Source organism: Bubalus kerabau, chromosome 1 (genome assembly GCF_029407905.1).
Source record: "Bubalus kerabau isolate K-KA32 ecotype Philippines breed swamp buffalo chromosome 1, PCC_UOA_SB_1v2, whole genome shotgun sequence".
NCBI classification, from domain to species: Eukaryota; Metazoa; Chordata; class Mammalia; order Artiodactyla; family Bovidae; genus Bubalus; species Bubalus kerabau.
In genome coordinates this window covers 18,234,395-18,250,056 of record NC_073624.1, presented here as the reverse complement: position 1 = coordinate 18,250,056, position 15,662 = coordinate 18,234,395, and positions in this window count along the sequence as shown.

The window sequence follows — 15,662 nt, the reverse complement described above, 5'->3', positions numbered from 1 at the left end:
TTAAATGTCTCTAGGTCACAATCAATGGCAACCCACTGCAGTACTTTTGCCTGGAAAATCCCATGGATGGAGGAGCCTGGTAGGCTGCAGTCCATGGGATCGCTAGAGTCAGACACGACTGAGCGACTTCACTTTCACTTTTCACTTTCATGCATTGGAGAAGGAAATAGCAACCCACTCCAGTGTTCTTGCCTGGAGAATCCCAGGGATGGGGAAGCCTGGTGGGCTGCCATCTATGGGGTTGCACAGAGTCGGACACGACTGAAGCGACTTAGCAGCAGCAGCAGCAGCAGGTCACAGTCAGAGGAAGCCAGAAGTGGAACTTGTGGCAGAAAACAATCTCATCACACTGGTGCACCTGATCAACCGAGTGGGGAGCTCACATCACATTTGCAGGGATGTTGAGGGAGCAGGAAAATGCAGTCTTGAAGTTTACAACACAGCAGCTGAAGTTCATCACGTATAAGAGGCAGTGACTCTAAGAGGATCTGAAGTGACTGCTCAGAAGTGCTCAGTGCTGTCTATATGTTTGACCTTGCCAAGGTGGATGCAGTAAAGACAGCAGTGAAACTAGGGTGTGGGTGGGTGGTCACAGTATTTGACAGAGAGGCTTCTAGTTGTTAATATAATTGTGGATTGGATGTCCAGGATATTAATCCCATCAGAGCAGCTGGACTGGAGGAAGATATTGTCGGTTATCACAGTGAGTTTCCTCAAGTAGGGAGCTGGTCTTAGGCAAGAATCACCCCATCTGATGTGATCATGGGACAAGGGAGCCCTGAGGACATCTGCAGTAGGTCCTTAGCAGCCACAGTCAATCAGCTCTTGGGTGTTTATGTTGAGGAAGATCATTGGAAAAGTGATCTTTTCTAATCTCACCTTCAACAGATCTTTGATGATTCTAGTTGAAGCCCTTAAGAAAACAATTCTTTTCCTTTTTAAAAGGTACTTTATTGAGGTATCACTGACATACAAAACTGCTTGATAAGTATGCATTTGTGAAACCATTACAGCACTATGTCATAAATCTATTCATCTCTTCAAAAAGTTTTCTTCCATTCTCTTTATTATTCTTATTAAAAATAATTATTTTCAAGGTGCTTTTAAATTTTAGTTAGAAACTTTTGCTTTAAGCAAACCTGTCTTCTGGCATCTCAAGTAACCTTTGTCATCGTCACAATGTCCTAATCATGGTTCTAACTGCAGATAAATTTGTGGAAACACTACAGGTGTCTCTACCATATTTTGATAAATCAGCATCTGAATGAAAATGGAGTGTGTGATGTTTGAACTTTCTGTGAAATTAGAACTCTGAATGTTATCATCCTAAGAAGATTGATGTCTTGATATTAATACCAGTTAAGATACACTTAAAAGTAAAGAATTGGAGAATTCTCTGATATTTAAACACTGCTTGTGGTTTGTACTCCCTGGCTACCATTGCTCTAACTTAGGCTCTCACATGTTTATGAATGGTTCCAGGTTCCTTCTATTTCTCTTTTTGTCACTAGTTCCCTCCCCTTGGTCTGTCTTTTCTGTATTTTCAGACATGTTTTAATGATGCGAAGTTAAGTGGTGGTGATTTAGTAGAGATAAGATTAGAATAGCTTGTCTTTTCATTATCTTAATCAAAATTGAACTCTTGGAGTTTCTTCTGCTTAATCTTAGGAGTCAGGTATGGAAGAGAAATTTCAGCCTCAGTAGTGGATTGTTGGAAGTGGAGTACTGTGTTTAGGAGAAATCTAGAGTAGAAACAATGACTAGAGAAGACTGTAGAGAAGCTTGTTTGAAATAAGGAGGAGATTTCAATGAGGGGCTAAACAAATTGAGAAGGACTCTGGTGCAAGTGTTCCAAGTTGCTTCAGTCCTGTCCTACTCTTTGTGACACCATGGACCCTAGTCTACCAAGCTCCTCTGTCCATGGGATTCTCCAGGCAAGAATACTGGAGTGGGTTGCCATTTCCTTCTCCAGGGGATCATCTTCACCCAGGGATCAAACCTGGGTCTCCTGAATTGCAGGCAGAGTCTTGATTATCTTCTGAGCCACTAGGGACTACAGTACTGAAGTGCAAAATGGTGAGGGGATGAAGATGCAAGGATTGCAGGAGCGGAGGGTTGGAAAGATGCAGGTCAACTCGTACATTCACCACAGCCTCTGTGTTACACTTCCTTCCTGCCCTCATTCCTTCCCTCCCTCTCTTCCTTTATCCTGTTGTGGGAGTCATTTCTGAGCTCTGTGGAAGTGCTAGCATTTGGAGGTTGCAGTTTTCTTAGAGGAAAGTTTTTATAATACGGATTCTGTTTATTTAACAAATACAAGTTTACTCATATTTTTCTCTTTTTTTGTATCAGATTTCGGTGAGTTGTGTTTCACAAGTAATGCGTTTTCAAGGACTAGGCCCACTTTACAAAAAATGTTCAAATTAGAATAACACTGGTTCATATCTCTTATCTTTAAATGTTGGGAGGATCTATAATGATATTCCTCCTTTTGTTACTGGTGTTGTTAATTTGTGTTTCCTCTTTTTTCTTGATTGGTTTTGCTAGAAGATTATCCGTGTTTATGTTCTTTTTAAAAGAATCACTAATGGACCCTATTGATTTTTTTGATTTGTATTTGCTTTCTACTTAATTGATTTCTGTATTCACTTTTCACTCCTCTTTTTCAGTTATGATTTTCCCTGATAGCTCAGCTGGTAAACAGTCTGCCTGCAATGCAGGAGACCCCTGTTTGATTCCTGGGTCAGGAAGATCCCCTGGAGAAGGGATAGGCTACCCACTCCAGTTTTCTTGGGCTTCCCTTGTGGCTCAGCTGATAAAGAATCTGCCTGCAACAGGGGGCACCTGGTTTGATCCCTGGGTTGGGAAGACCCCTGAAGAAGGGAAAGGCTATCCACTCTAGTTTTCTGGCCTGCGGAATTCCATGGATTGTATAGACCGTGGGGGTCACAGAGTCAGACATGACTGAGCGACTTTCACTTTCCAATTATGATCGTTGTTGCTTTTGTAGATTCTTGAGTCTTGGATCATTTTCTTCTGTTTCTATTTTTATTTTAATGTAGGCATCAAGGAAGCATCAAGGTTCTAAATTTTCTTCTAAGCCTCACTTTGTTTTTAAGCCACCAGTTTTGCTAGTATATAATTTCTTTTGTATTTTATTACCATAAAATGTTTCTTTTTCTCTGAATGTATTCTTTGTCTTATAGTCTGACTTTGTATGATATTAATATAGATACTGTATACAGCCTTCTCTGATTTGTGTTTGCATAGTATATAATTTTTTACCTTTTTAATATGTTTCTGTGTTTATATTCAAACACATATATATTTATAGACAGTATATTGTTTTGTCTTATTTTATCTGGTCTGATCATCTTGTTTTTTATTTGGAGTACTTAAATTATTTACCTTTAATGTAATTATTGATATAATTGTGTTTAAGTGTACTTGACTGCTATTTGTTATATCTTTGTTCCTATTTTAATCTTTGAGTATATTATTTTATCTTAAAACTCTATTGGCTTATTAATCATATCAGATTTTTAGGTGATAATAATGTTGAATTATTTTTTTTTAATTTAAAATAATTTTTATTTATTTTTGGCTGTGCTGGGTCTTCATTGCTGCATAGATTTCTGTCTAGTTGCAGAGATCAGAGGCTACTCTCTAGTTGCAGTGCACGAGGTGGTCACTGCGGTGGCCTCTCTTGCTGTGGAGCAAGGCTCTATGGTGCTCAAGCTTCAGGAGTCGTGGCTCCCGGGCTCTAGAGCACAGGCTCACTGTGGTGCATGGGCTTAGTTGCTCCGTGGTATGTGGGATTTTCCTAGACCTGGGATCAAAACCGCATCTCCTGCATTGGCAGATGGATTGTTCACCACTGAACCATTGGGGAAGCCCATGTTGAATTACTAATCTTTAATTACATTCTACCTTGAAATGATGTTATGTCACAACATGCAATGTCAGTCACCATAGTTTTCTTCCACTTTGGTCATTGGTGCTATCATTGTCATACATTCTACTTATAAATTTATTATGAATCTTATAATTTGTTGCTAATATTTTGCCTTAAATCTTCTAACAGAGAATCAACATCTAGCACAGACTCTATACCTTTGAGTGGATCCCTGTTTTCATCTGCTGTCATCTCCCTTTAGCTTGAAGAACTTTCTGAGGCAGTTTTGTGTAGTGTGTGTCTGGTGGCCTCCAATTCTATCATTTTTCATTTACCTGAAGTCATCTTAATTTTCATTCAGTTTTGAAAAGTATTTTTATAGGTGATTCAATTCTAGAGTAACAAATGCCCAACCCCAATACTTTAAATATGTTTTTACATTGTCATCTGACTTTCACTGCCTCCAACAAAAAGTCAGTAAATAATACTTATCCTTTTGTTCTGCTGTATATAATGTGTCAAATTTCCCTGGCTGCTCTTAAGATATTTTTGTTTGTTTGTTTACCACTGAATTTCAGTATTTACATTGTCATGTTTTCTGAGAATGATTTCATTACCTTGTTCGGGGTTTGTTTAGCTTTTTGAATCAGTGGATTTATAGTTTTCAATAACTTTGGAAAAAATTTCATTTATCTTTTCTTAATATTTTTCTACACATCCCTTATTCTGAATCTCCAAATACACATATTTTATATATTTTTATATTATCCCACATGCCATTGAGTTTCCATTCATATTTTTCTGCCCTTTTACTCTCTTTGGTTCAGTTTAGATAGTCTCTACTGCTGTGTTTTACTTCCCAATTCTTTTATTCTGCAATGTCTAGTCTCTTGTGTAATTAATCCAAATAATTGTTCATTCCAATACTATATTTTTTCAGTTTTAGAAGTCTCATTTGTTTATTTTTGCTAGTTTTCCTCCATGTTTATTTTTATTGTTCATTAAGCATATTGATATTAGTAGTTTAAAGATCTCTTCAGCCAGTTCAATAATTTCTGCAATTTCTGAAGCTGATTTAAATGATTATTTTTTTAAAATGTGTTATGGGTTACATTTTTCCCCTTTGGAAATTCTAATAATTTTTTGGTTGGATGTTGGGCATCACTAAGCAGTCCTTTACCAGTAAGAACTTTAGAAATAAATAATCAGAACACATCTAAAAATCAGGGAATTATACTTGATGAATCAAATAAAGTTTTTTCATTGGGTTATTTTCATTCTGTTCAAAATGTGTTCCTCTGATGACCAAATGGTGAACTTTATTTTTAATAAAAATAAAAAAAACTTTTATTTTTCTCTCCTTTAGTTTTAAAACTTCCTTGATCCCACCTTGCCTGCCATATACCCCACCTACACCCTACTTCTACAGCAGTAGCTATCCTTTCTGATTTTCTTTTCCATTCATCTGTGTCTTTTAAAATTGTATTTGCTTGTCTGAAGTGGGAGAAATGAAAAAGGATAGCAGCTTAAGTGGTAGATGGGAGGAGCAGAGGGCGATGCAATATGCTAACAACCTATCCAACAAGTGTTTCCCACAAATATTTACATATTTTGTCCATATTGAGGCTTTTTCAACTTGGAACTCTCCAAATTATAGTTTGTTTGTTCACTTCCTCCTCCTTCTCCTTTTTCTTCCTCCTTTTAGAATTGTGAAACATTCAACATGCCATCTTTTAGAATTGTAAAACATCCATGAAAGAAATTAAAGACCATCTAATCAATGGAAAGTCATTCTGTGCTTCTGGCCTGGAAGAAGTAATATTGTTAAAATGCCTGTACTTGTCAAAGTGATCTACAGATTTAATGCAATTCCTATCTAAATCCCAATGGCATTCTTAATAGAAGTAGAGAAAACAGTCTTAAAATAGGAGTGTGTGGTTTAATTTTTATATATTCATGAATTTCCTGTTTCCTTACCACTATTGGGTTTTATTTCCATTCCATTATGGTCATGAAAGATACTTGGAATTACTTTAATATTTTTGAATTTGTTAAGACATATTTGTAACCTAGCCTGGAGAATATTCCATTTGTGCTTGAGAAGAATGCATATTTTTCTGTGGTTAGAATTAGTACAATGATAGTATTAAAATCAATTAGCATTTTCTATAAGTCCTGTTTCAGAAGAAAAACCTTTAATAGGAGATGATCTGGAAACTCAGCTGTCTGGTAAGCTCCCACTGAGAACACACACTCTACCAGGTTCTTTGACAAATCCTAGGATTTCAAGAGAGATGGCTGGGACTCTCTCTCTATGACTCTCTGAGTTTTCTTAACTCATCTTCTTTCCCACTGAGGTCACTGAAGAAATTCATGGAATTTTTGCCATCGAAGAGACAAGATGTGATGACATAAACACGAATTAGTGACAGCATCTATATTTCTTTTCTGGAGCCGTCACCCGTCTACAGGTTGGCATCCCCTCATGGATCCAGCCTCAAGACTTTCCCTCACCTAAGTCACTTGAGGACTAGCTCCTGGGAGAGAAAACTGATCGGAATATTAGCCCAACAAGTTCCAGGAAAGCTTTCTAAGCTTGTCTGGATGCTAGGTCTCTCATATCATAGCCCATGTTCCTCTGGGTGGGTTCTGTTCTGCATATCTCTACTTTTAAGTGCTGGCATATTACACATTATCCTTGGATCTGTAAGTCCTAGGCTGCTAAATGAGAAATTCACTTCTCCAACCAATGCTAAAAGATGTGTTTCCAGCATTCAGCCATTCCAATGATCTGAATTGTGCTCTGTAGTTTCTAGGCTCCTAGACCTAGGAATTCAGATTTCTAATCAGTCTCAAAGTGTATGTTCTTGGGATTCAGCCATCCCAAACTGACCTTGTAATCCTCCTGGATTTCTTTTCAGAAACCTGCTGATGAAAATTCGATTAGGACACTAACTGTCAAAGGCTCTCTACATGCTCCATTTTTAAAAAGAAAAACTTTCACACCACGGCCTGTAATGTGTGGTTTGAGGTCAGTACCATGAACACTCACTGGTTTTGTTGTTTCCTCTTAGGATTTGTGCGTCTGGCTGGAGGGGATGGACCCTGCTCAGGGCGAGTAGAAGTGCATTCTGGAGAAGTCTGGACCCCAGTGTCTGATGGGAACTTCACACTCCCCACTGCCCAGGTCATCTGTGCAGAGCTGGGGTGTGGCAAGGCTGTGTCTGTCCTGGGACATGAGCTCTTCAGAGAGTCTGATGGCCGGGTCTGGGCTGAAGAGTTCAGGTGTGAGGGGGAGGAGCCTGAGCTCAGGGTCTGCCCCAGAGTGCCCTGTCCAGCGGGCACTTGTCACCACAGTGGAGCTGCTCAGGTTGTCTGTTCAGGTGAGATGCAGGTCAGGCCTTTCACCTCTGTGAACACCTTGTTCAGGTGAGAAAGTCATGTGATTTTGCTGAAACTCTGTCTTCTCCTACCAGCATACTCAGAAGTCCGGCTCATGACAAACGGCTCCTCTCAATGTGAGGGGCAGGTGGAGATGAACATTTCTGGACGATGGAGAGTGCTCTGTGCCTCCCACTGGAGTCTGGCCAATGCCAATGTTGTCTGTCGTCAGCTTGGCTGTGGAGTCGCCATCTCCACCCCCAGAGGACCACACTTGGTGGAAGGAGGTGATCAGATCCTAACAGCCCGATTTCACTGCTCAGGGGCTGAGTCCTTCCTGTGGAGTTGTCCTGTGACTGCCCTGGGTGGTCCTGACTGTTCCCATGGCAACACAGCCTCTGTGATCTGCTCAGGTAAGAGACAGGGAAGGGCTACTGGTACTCAGGATGCTCCTGGAGTGAAATGTCCCCAAGAGCAGAGAGTGAGGGAAAATGGACTTCAAAGTCAGATATTTCATGGTGAAATATGGATCTTCTCATTGTTCCTTCATTTTTCAGGCCAGGGCAAGAAGTGTGAAGGGGAATAATATATTTTTAAGCTACATTGTTGCTTACTTATAATCATAGAAAACAATGTAGGAGCAGTAAGTATAGACCTCAGTATGAACCCCAACCCAGAGCAACAAAGAGAATGTCCCCAGCCCCACAGTCACTGTCGTCCCCTCTCCTCGACGGGGAAAAGCGCTTACACAACTTCTACTAACATAGAGAGTTTTATCAATTTTTGAACTTTATATAAAATGATGCAGTATGTTGCATCTTTTGTATCTAATTTCTTAGACTCAAAATTATGTTTGGGATTCACTCATGATGTTGTTGGAGAAGGTGATGGCACCCCACTCCAGTACTCTTGGCTGGAAAATCTCATGGATGGAGTAGCCTGGTAGGCTGCAGTCCATGGGATCGCGAAGACTTGGACACGACTGAGTGGCTTCACTTTCACTTTTCACTTTCTTGCATTGGAGAAGGAAATCGCAACCCACTCCAGTGTTCTTGCCTGGAGAATCCCGGGAACAGGGGAGCCTGGTGGGCTGCTGTCTATGGGGTTGCACAGAGTTGGACATGACTGAAGCGACTTAGCTGCAGCAGCAGCAGCATGATATTGTATATTGTAGCACTTTATTTTTTTTATTACTGTAAAGTATGACTTTGATCATATGGCCATGTACTAATCAATTCTACTGACAGGATGAATCTGAGTTGTTTCCAGTTCTTGACTATTACAGATATGATACTACTACTTACCATGACAATGTCTTTGGATGCAAATATGTGTTACTTACTTTCCATGTTTAACCCTTGGTCTTTTATTTTCTTTTTCTTAATCCAGTGGTGTCCTTTGATGAACTCATTTCTTAATCTTATGGAAACATAACTTGCCAACTTTTCCCTGTACATTTAATGCTTCTTATAGCCTTTAAAAAAGAATTTTTGCCTACTCCAAGATCATAAAAACATTCTCCAAGAGTGTCTTATGGAAATTTTAGTATTTTCTCTTACATATAATTGTGCATTCCTTCTGGGATTGATATTGGTGTAAGATAAGTTTCATATGGACATCCAATTGAGTCAATCTTGTTCTGAAAAGACTCTTTTCCCCACTTCAGTGTCGCCTTCGTCATAAGCAGAAGGGCAAGTATGTCTGTGCTTTTTAAGACTCTCTATTCTGTTCCATGTTATCATTTGTCTATGCTTGCACCAATACTGCATTTTCTTAATTGTCATAACTTTGTCATTGTTGTTGTTCAATTGCTAAGGCATGTCTGACTCTGACCCCATGAACTACAGCTCACCAGGCTTCCGTGTCCTTCACTATCTCCCAGAGTTTCAAACTTTGTAGTTAGTCTTAATAATTTTAATTTACAAGAGTTACTTTATATTAACTCCTCTGACTTTGTTGCTTTTCTTACCAACTGTGATGGTCATTCTCGGTTGCTTGTATTTTGTATGAATTTAGAAATCAGCTTGTCATTTTCACCAAAAGAAAAGCTTAAGGGTATTTTCACTGAGATTAGATTTAAAAATTTGAGAGGAGACAAAGAAATTTGAGGATGATTGACACTGACAATGTTGAGTTTTCCAAATCATTGACATAATACATCCCTCCATTCAGTTATATCTTGAATTTCTCTCAGAGATTTTGCCCATCTTCTACTAGGATTTCTCCTAGCTATTTTATTTTTGATGTTATGAGTATTTTTGTGAAAGTGTCCTGGCAATGAATTCTCTTTGAGTTGTTTTCACCTTTTAATTTTTAAAATTTTGATATCATTTGAGACATTAAAATGTTGGGAAAGTTATATAAAAATTTCTTTATGACCTTTACCTGGGTTTCTAAATGTTAGTATCAATATTTCACTTTAATCTCTGTGTGTGTGAGTGTCTTTCCTTCTCGATTCCCCTTCTGCCCCATTTCTTCCTGAATATGTAAAATCTTTCGGAATAAGTTGAAGCCATGATGTTCCTTTACCCTTAGGACACTTCTGGGAATTTCCTTACAGAACCAGAGTTCAGTCGGTCTTTAAATGACTTCAGCCCCAGGTGACATCTAATTGCAGCACTGAAAGACCCCACTGGAAGACTGCCAAACTGAGTCTTTTTCTGATTAATGACCCAAAGTCATAAGCAAAATGAAGTATATATTCTTTTTCTTCAGCTAAAAGTTTTGCCTTTTCATATTGATCAAATTGCTAACATCCGTTGAATCACAGAAAAAGCAAGAGAGTTCCGGAAAAACATCTATTCTGCTTTATTGACCATGCCAAACCTTTGACTGTGTGGATCATGACAAACTGGAAGATTCTTAAAGAGATGGGAATACCAGACCACCTGACCTGCCTCCTGTACGCAGATCAAGAAGCAATAGTTAGAACTGGACATGGAAAAAGAGACTGGTTCCAAACCGGGAAAGGTGTATGTCAAGGCTGTATGTTGTCACCCTGCTTATTTAACTTATATGCAGAGTACATCATGTGAACTGCTGGGCTGGGTGAAGCACGAGCTGGAATCAAGATTGCCAGGAGAAATATCAATAACCTCAGATACGCTGATGACACCACCTTTATGGCAGAAAGCAAAGAGGAGCTGAAGAGCCTCTTGATGAAAGTGAAAGAGTAGAGTGAAAAAGCTGGCTTAAAACTCAACATTCAAAAAACTAAGATCAAGGCATCCAGCCCCATTACTTCATGACAAATAGATGGGGAAATAATGGAATCAGTGACAGACTTTATTTTCTTGGGCTCCAAAGTCACTGTAGATGGTGACTGCAGGCATGAAATTAAAAGACATCTGTCCCTTGGAAGAAAAGCTACGACAAACCTAGACAGAATATTAAAAAGCAGAGACATTACTTTGCTGACAATTGTCCATTTAGTCAATCTATGGCTTTTCCAGTAGTCATGTATGGATGTAAGAGTTGGACCATAAGGAAGACTGAGCTCCAAAGAATTGATGCTTTTGAACTGTGGTGTTCGAGAAGACTGTTCAGAGTCCCCTGGACTTCAAGGAGATCAAACTAGTGGATCCTAATGGAAATCAGTCCTGAATATTCATTGGAAGGACTGATTCTGAAGCTGAAGCTGCAATACTTTGGCCACCTGATGAGAAGAATTGACTCACTGGAAAAGACCCTGATGCTGTAAGATTGAGGGTGGGAGAAGAAAGGGATGACAGAGGATGAGATGGTTGGATGGCATCACCGACTTGATGGACATGAGTTTGAGCAAGCTCCAGGAGTTGGTGATGGACAGGGAAGTCTGGTGAGCTGCAGCCAATGGGGTCACAAAGAGTTGGACATGAATGAGTGACTGAACTGAACTGGGCTAAATTTTGGGGGAAAATCTTCTATACAACAATATAACCAGAACTCTTGTCATGTGACCTGAATTTCTAGTTTGAAGACTATCCTCTGATCTTGCACTGTGATGTTTCTACCTTATGCTGAGCTAGTGCACAGCTACTATTATTCTTTAGTTCTTAATTTCAGCTAACACATTTTTCAGCTCTAGAAGTACTTCACTTTTGTTATTTCTCTGCAAAGATACACATTTTGTCTATTATTTCTGTAAACACTTTAATCGTGGCTATTTAAATTCTCTGTCAGGTAAATCTAGCAGCTGAAAAATTTGGGAAATTCTTTCCAATGTCTCCTTTTTCCTTTCTGTTTTTCGCGAGATCTATTTTATTTAAGTGTTTGTTTTAAAGTTAGACATTGAAGAAATTGTAGAAATCCTTCAGAAAGAATTTTGTTTTGCTTTTACTTAGGGATAGATTTGGCCTTCCCAGTGGCTCAGATGGTAAAGAATCTGCCTGCAATGCAGGAGACCTGGGTTTGATCCCTGGATTGGGAAGATCCCCTGGAGGAGGGCATGGCAACCCACTCCAGTATTCTTGCTTGAAAAATCCTATGGGCAGAGGAGCCTGGTGGGCTATAGTCCATGGGGGTCACAAACAGTCTGACATGACTGAGCGACTAAGCACAGCACAGGGATAGATTTAGGGATACAACAACTTACTTAACTCATTCTTATAGCAACACTTGGGTTAAAACAAAAATTGTGATACTGTCAGAAGGAAAACTCTGCACGGAGAAGGTGAACAATAAGAGTATGATTACTTTACTGCTGGGTCACAGCTTTCATAGCAAACATCCTCTTCCAACAACACAAGAGAAGACTACACATGGACATCACCAGATGGTCAACACCGAAATCAGATTGATTATATTCTTTGCAGCCAAAGATGGAGAAGCTCTATACAGGCAGCAAAAACAAGACTGGGAGCTGACTGCAGATCATGAACTCCTTATTGCCAAATTCAGTCTTAAATGGAAGAAAGTGGGGAAAACCACTAGACCATTCAGGTATGACCTAAATCAAATCCCTTATGACTATACAGTGGAAGTGAGAAATAGATTTAAGGGACTAGATCTGATAGACAGAGTGCCTGATGAACTATGGACAGAGGTTCGTGACACTGTACAGGAGACAGGAATCAAGACCATCCCCCAAAAAAAGAAATGCAAAAAAGGAAAATGGCTCTCTGAGGAGGCCTTCCAAATAGGTGTGAAAAGAAGGGAAGCAAAAAGCAAAGGAGAAAAGGAAAGATATACCCATTTGAATGCAGGGTTCCAAAGAATAGCAAGGAGAGATAAGAAAGCCTTCCTCAGCAATCAATGCAAGGAAATAGAGGAAAACAACAGAATGGGAAAGACTAGAGATCTCTTCAAGAAAATTAGAGATACCAAGGGAACGTTTCATGCAAAGATGGGCTCAATAATGGATAGAAATCATATGGACCTAATAGAAGCAGAAGATATTAAGAAGAGATGGCAAGAATACACAGAAGAACTGTACAAAAAAAATCTTCACGACCTGGATATTGATGATGGTGTGATCACTCACACTCACCTAGAGCCAGAGCTCCTGGAAGGAGAAGTCAGGTGGGCCTTAGGAAGCATCACTACTAACAAACTAGTGCAGGTGATGGAATTCCTGTTGAGCTATTTCAAATCCTAACAGATGATGCTGTGAAAGTGCAGCACGAAATATGTCAGCAAATTTAGAAAACTCAGCAGTGGCCACAGGACTGCAAAAGGTCAGTTTTCATTCCAATCCCAAAGAAAGGCAATGCAAAAGAATGCTCAAACTACCACACAATTGCACTCATCTCACACGCTAGTAAAGTAATGCTCAAAATTCTCCAAGCCAGGCTTCAGCAATACATGAATCGTGAACTTCCAGATGTTCAAGCTGGTTTTAGAAAAGGCAGAGGAACCAGAGATTTAATTGCCAACATCTATTGGATCATGGAAAAAGCAAGGGAGTTCCAGGAAAACATCTATTTCTGCTTTATTGACTATGCCAAAGCCTTTGACTGTGTGGATCACAATAAACTGTGGAAAATTCTTCAAGAGATGGGAATATCAGACCACCTAACCTTCCTCTATAGAAACCTGTATGCAGGTCATAAAGCAACAGTTAAAACTGGACATGGAACAACAGACTGGTTTCAAATAGGAAAAGGAGTACCTCAAGGCTGTATATTGTCATCCTGCTTGTTTAACTTATATGCAGAGTACCTCATGAGAAACGCTGGGTTGGAAGAAGCACAAGCTGGAATCAAGATTGCTGGGAGAAATATCAATAACCTCAGATATGGAGATGACACCACCCTTATGGCAGAAAATGAAGAGGAACTAAAGAGCCTCTTGATGAAAGTGAAAGAGGAGAGAGAAAAAGTTGGTTTAAAGCTCAACATTCAGAAAACTAAGATCATGGCATCTGTTCCCATCACTTCATGGCAAATGGATGGGGAGACAATGAAAGCAGTGTCTGACTTTATTTTTTTGGGCCACAAAATCACTGCAGGTGGTGACTGCAGCCAAGAACTTAAAAGACATTTACTTCTTGGAAGGAAAGTTATGACCAACCTAGACAGCATATTACAAAACAGAGACAATACTTTGTCAACAAATTTCCGTCTAGTCAAGGCTATGGTTTTTCCAGTAGTCATGTATGGCTATATGAGAGTTGGACCATAAAGAAAGCTGAGCAATGGAGAATTGATGCTTTTGAACTGTGGTGTTGGAGAAGACTCTTGAGAGTCCCTTGGACTGCAAGGAGATCCAACCAGTCCATCTTAGAGGAGATCAGTCCTGGGTGTTCATTGGAAGGACTGATGAAGCTGAAACTCCAGTACTTTGGCCACCTGATGTGAAGAACTCTATCATGTGAAAAGACCCTGATGCTGGGAAAGATTGAGGGCAAGAGGAGAAGGGGATGACAGAGGAGGAGATGGTTGGATGGTGTCACTGACTGGATGGACATGGGTTTGGGTGGACTCCGGGAGTTGGTGATGGACAAAGAGGCCTTGTGTGCTGCGGTTCATGGGGTTGCAAAGAGTCGGACACGACTGAGTGACTGAACTAACTAACTAACCAGGTCATCATTTCCCTTAATTCAGTTTCCTGTTCTCCAACCCTTCCAGACTTCTGATCATTGTTGTTTCTTTAGGAAACCAGATCCAGGTGCTTTCCCAGTGCAACGACTCCGTGTCTCAACCTGCAGGCTCTGCGGCCTCCGAGGAGAGCGCCCCCTACTGCTCAGGTGAGGGTCCCACAGAACAGAAGACCCTTTTTTTTTTTTTTTTTTAGAATATACCCTAAAAGTATTGAAGAGTTTGAAATAACTCAGTTTAATTTTGCTGACTTTAGTTCTTCAAAAAATTTTTTTTTTCTTTTTTTCTTTTTTTTTAATTTTATTTTATTTTTAAACTTTACATAACTGTATTAGATTTGCCAAATATCAAAATGAATCCGCCACAGGTATACATGTGTTCCCCATCCTGAACCCTCCTCCCTCCTCCCTCCCCATTCCATCCCTCTGGGTCGTCCCAGTGCACCAGCCCCAAGCATCCAGTATCGTGCATCGAACCTGGACTGGCAACTCATTTCATACATGATATTTACATGTTTCAATGCCATTCTCCCAAATCTTCCCACCCTCTCCCTCTCCCACAGAGTCCATAAGACTGTTCTATACATCAGTGTCTCTTTTGCTGTCTCGTACACAGGGTTATTGTTACCATCTTTCTAAATTCCATATATATGTGTTAGTATACTGTATTGGTGTTTTTCTTTCTGGCTTACTTCACTCTGTATAATAGGCTCCAGTAAAAGCAAAAATAAACAAATGGGACCTAATTAACCTTAAAAGCTTCTGCACATCAAAGGAAACTATTAGCAAGGTGAAAAGACAGCCTTCAGAATGGGAGAAGATAATAGCAAATGAAGCAACTGACAAACAACTAATCTCGAGAATATACAAGCAACTCCTACAGCTCAACTCCAGAAAAATAAATGACCCAATCAAAAAATGGGCCAAAGAACTAAATAGACATTTCTCCAAAGAAGACATAAAGATGGCTAACAAACACATGAAAAGATGCTCAACATCACTCATTATCAGAGAAATGCAAATCAAAACCACTATGAGGTACCATTTCACGCCAGTCAGAATGGCTGCAATCCAAAAGTCTACAAGTAATAAATGCTGGAGAGGGTGTGGAGAAAAGGGAACCCTCTTACACTGTTGGTGGGAATGCAAACTAGTGCAGCCACTATGGAGAACAGTGTGGAGATTCCTTAAAAAACTGGAAATAGACATGCCTTATGATCCAGCAATCCCACTGCTGGGCATACACACTGAGAAAACCAGAAGACCCTTTTCATTCCCCAGGTCGACGTCCCATTGTCCCATTTTTCTCTCCTCAGACAGCAGGCAGCTCCGCCTGGTGGACGGGGGCGGTCCCTGCGCCGGGAGAGTGGA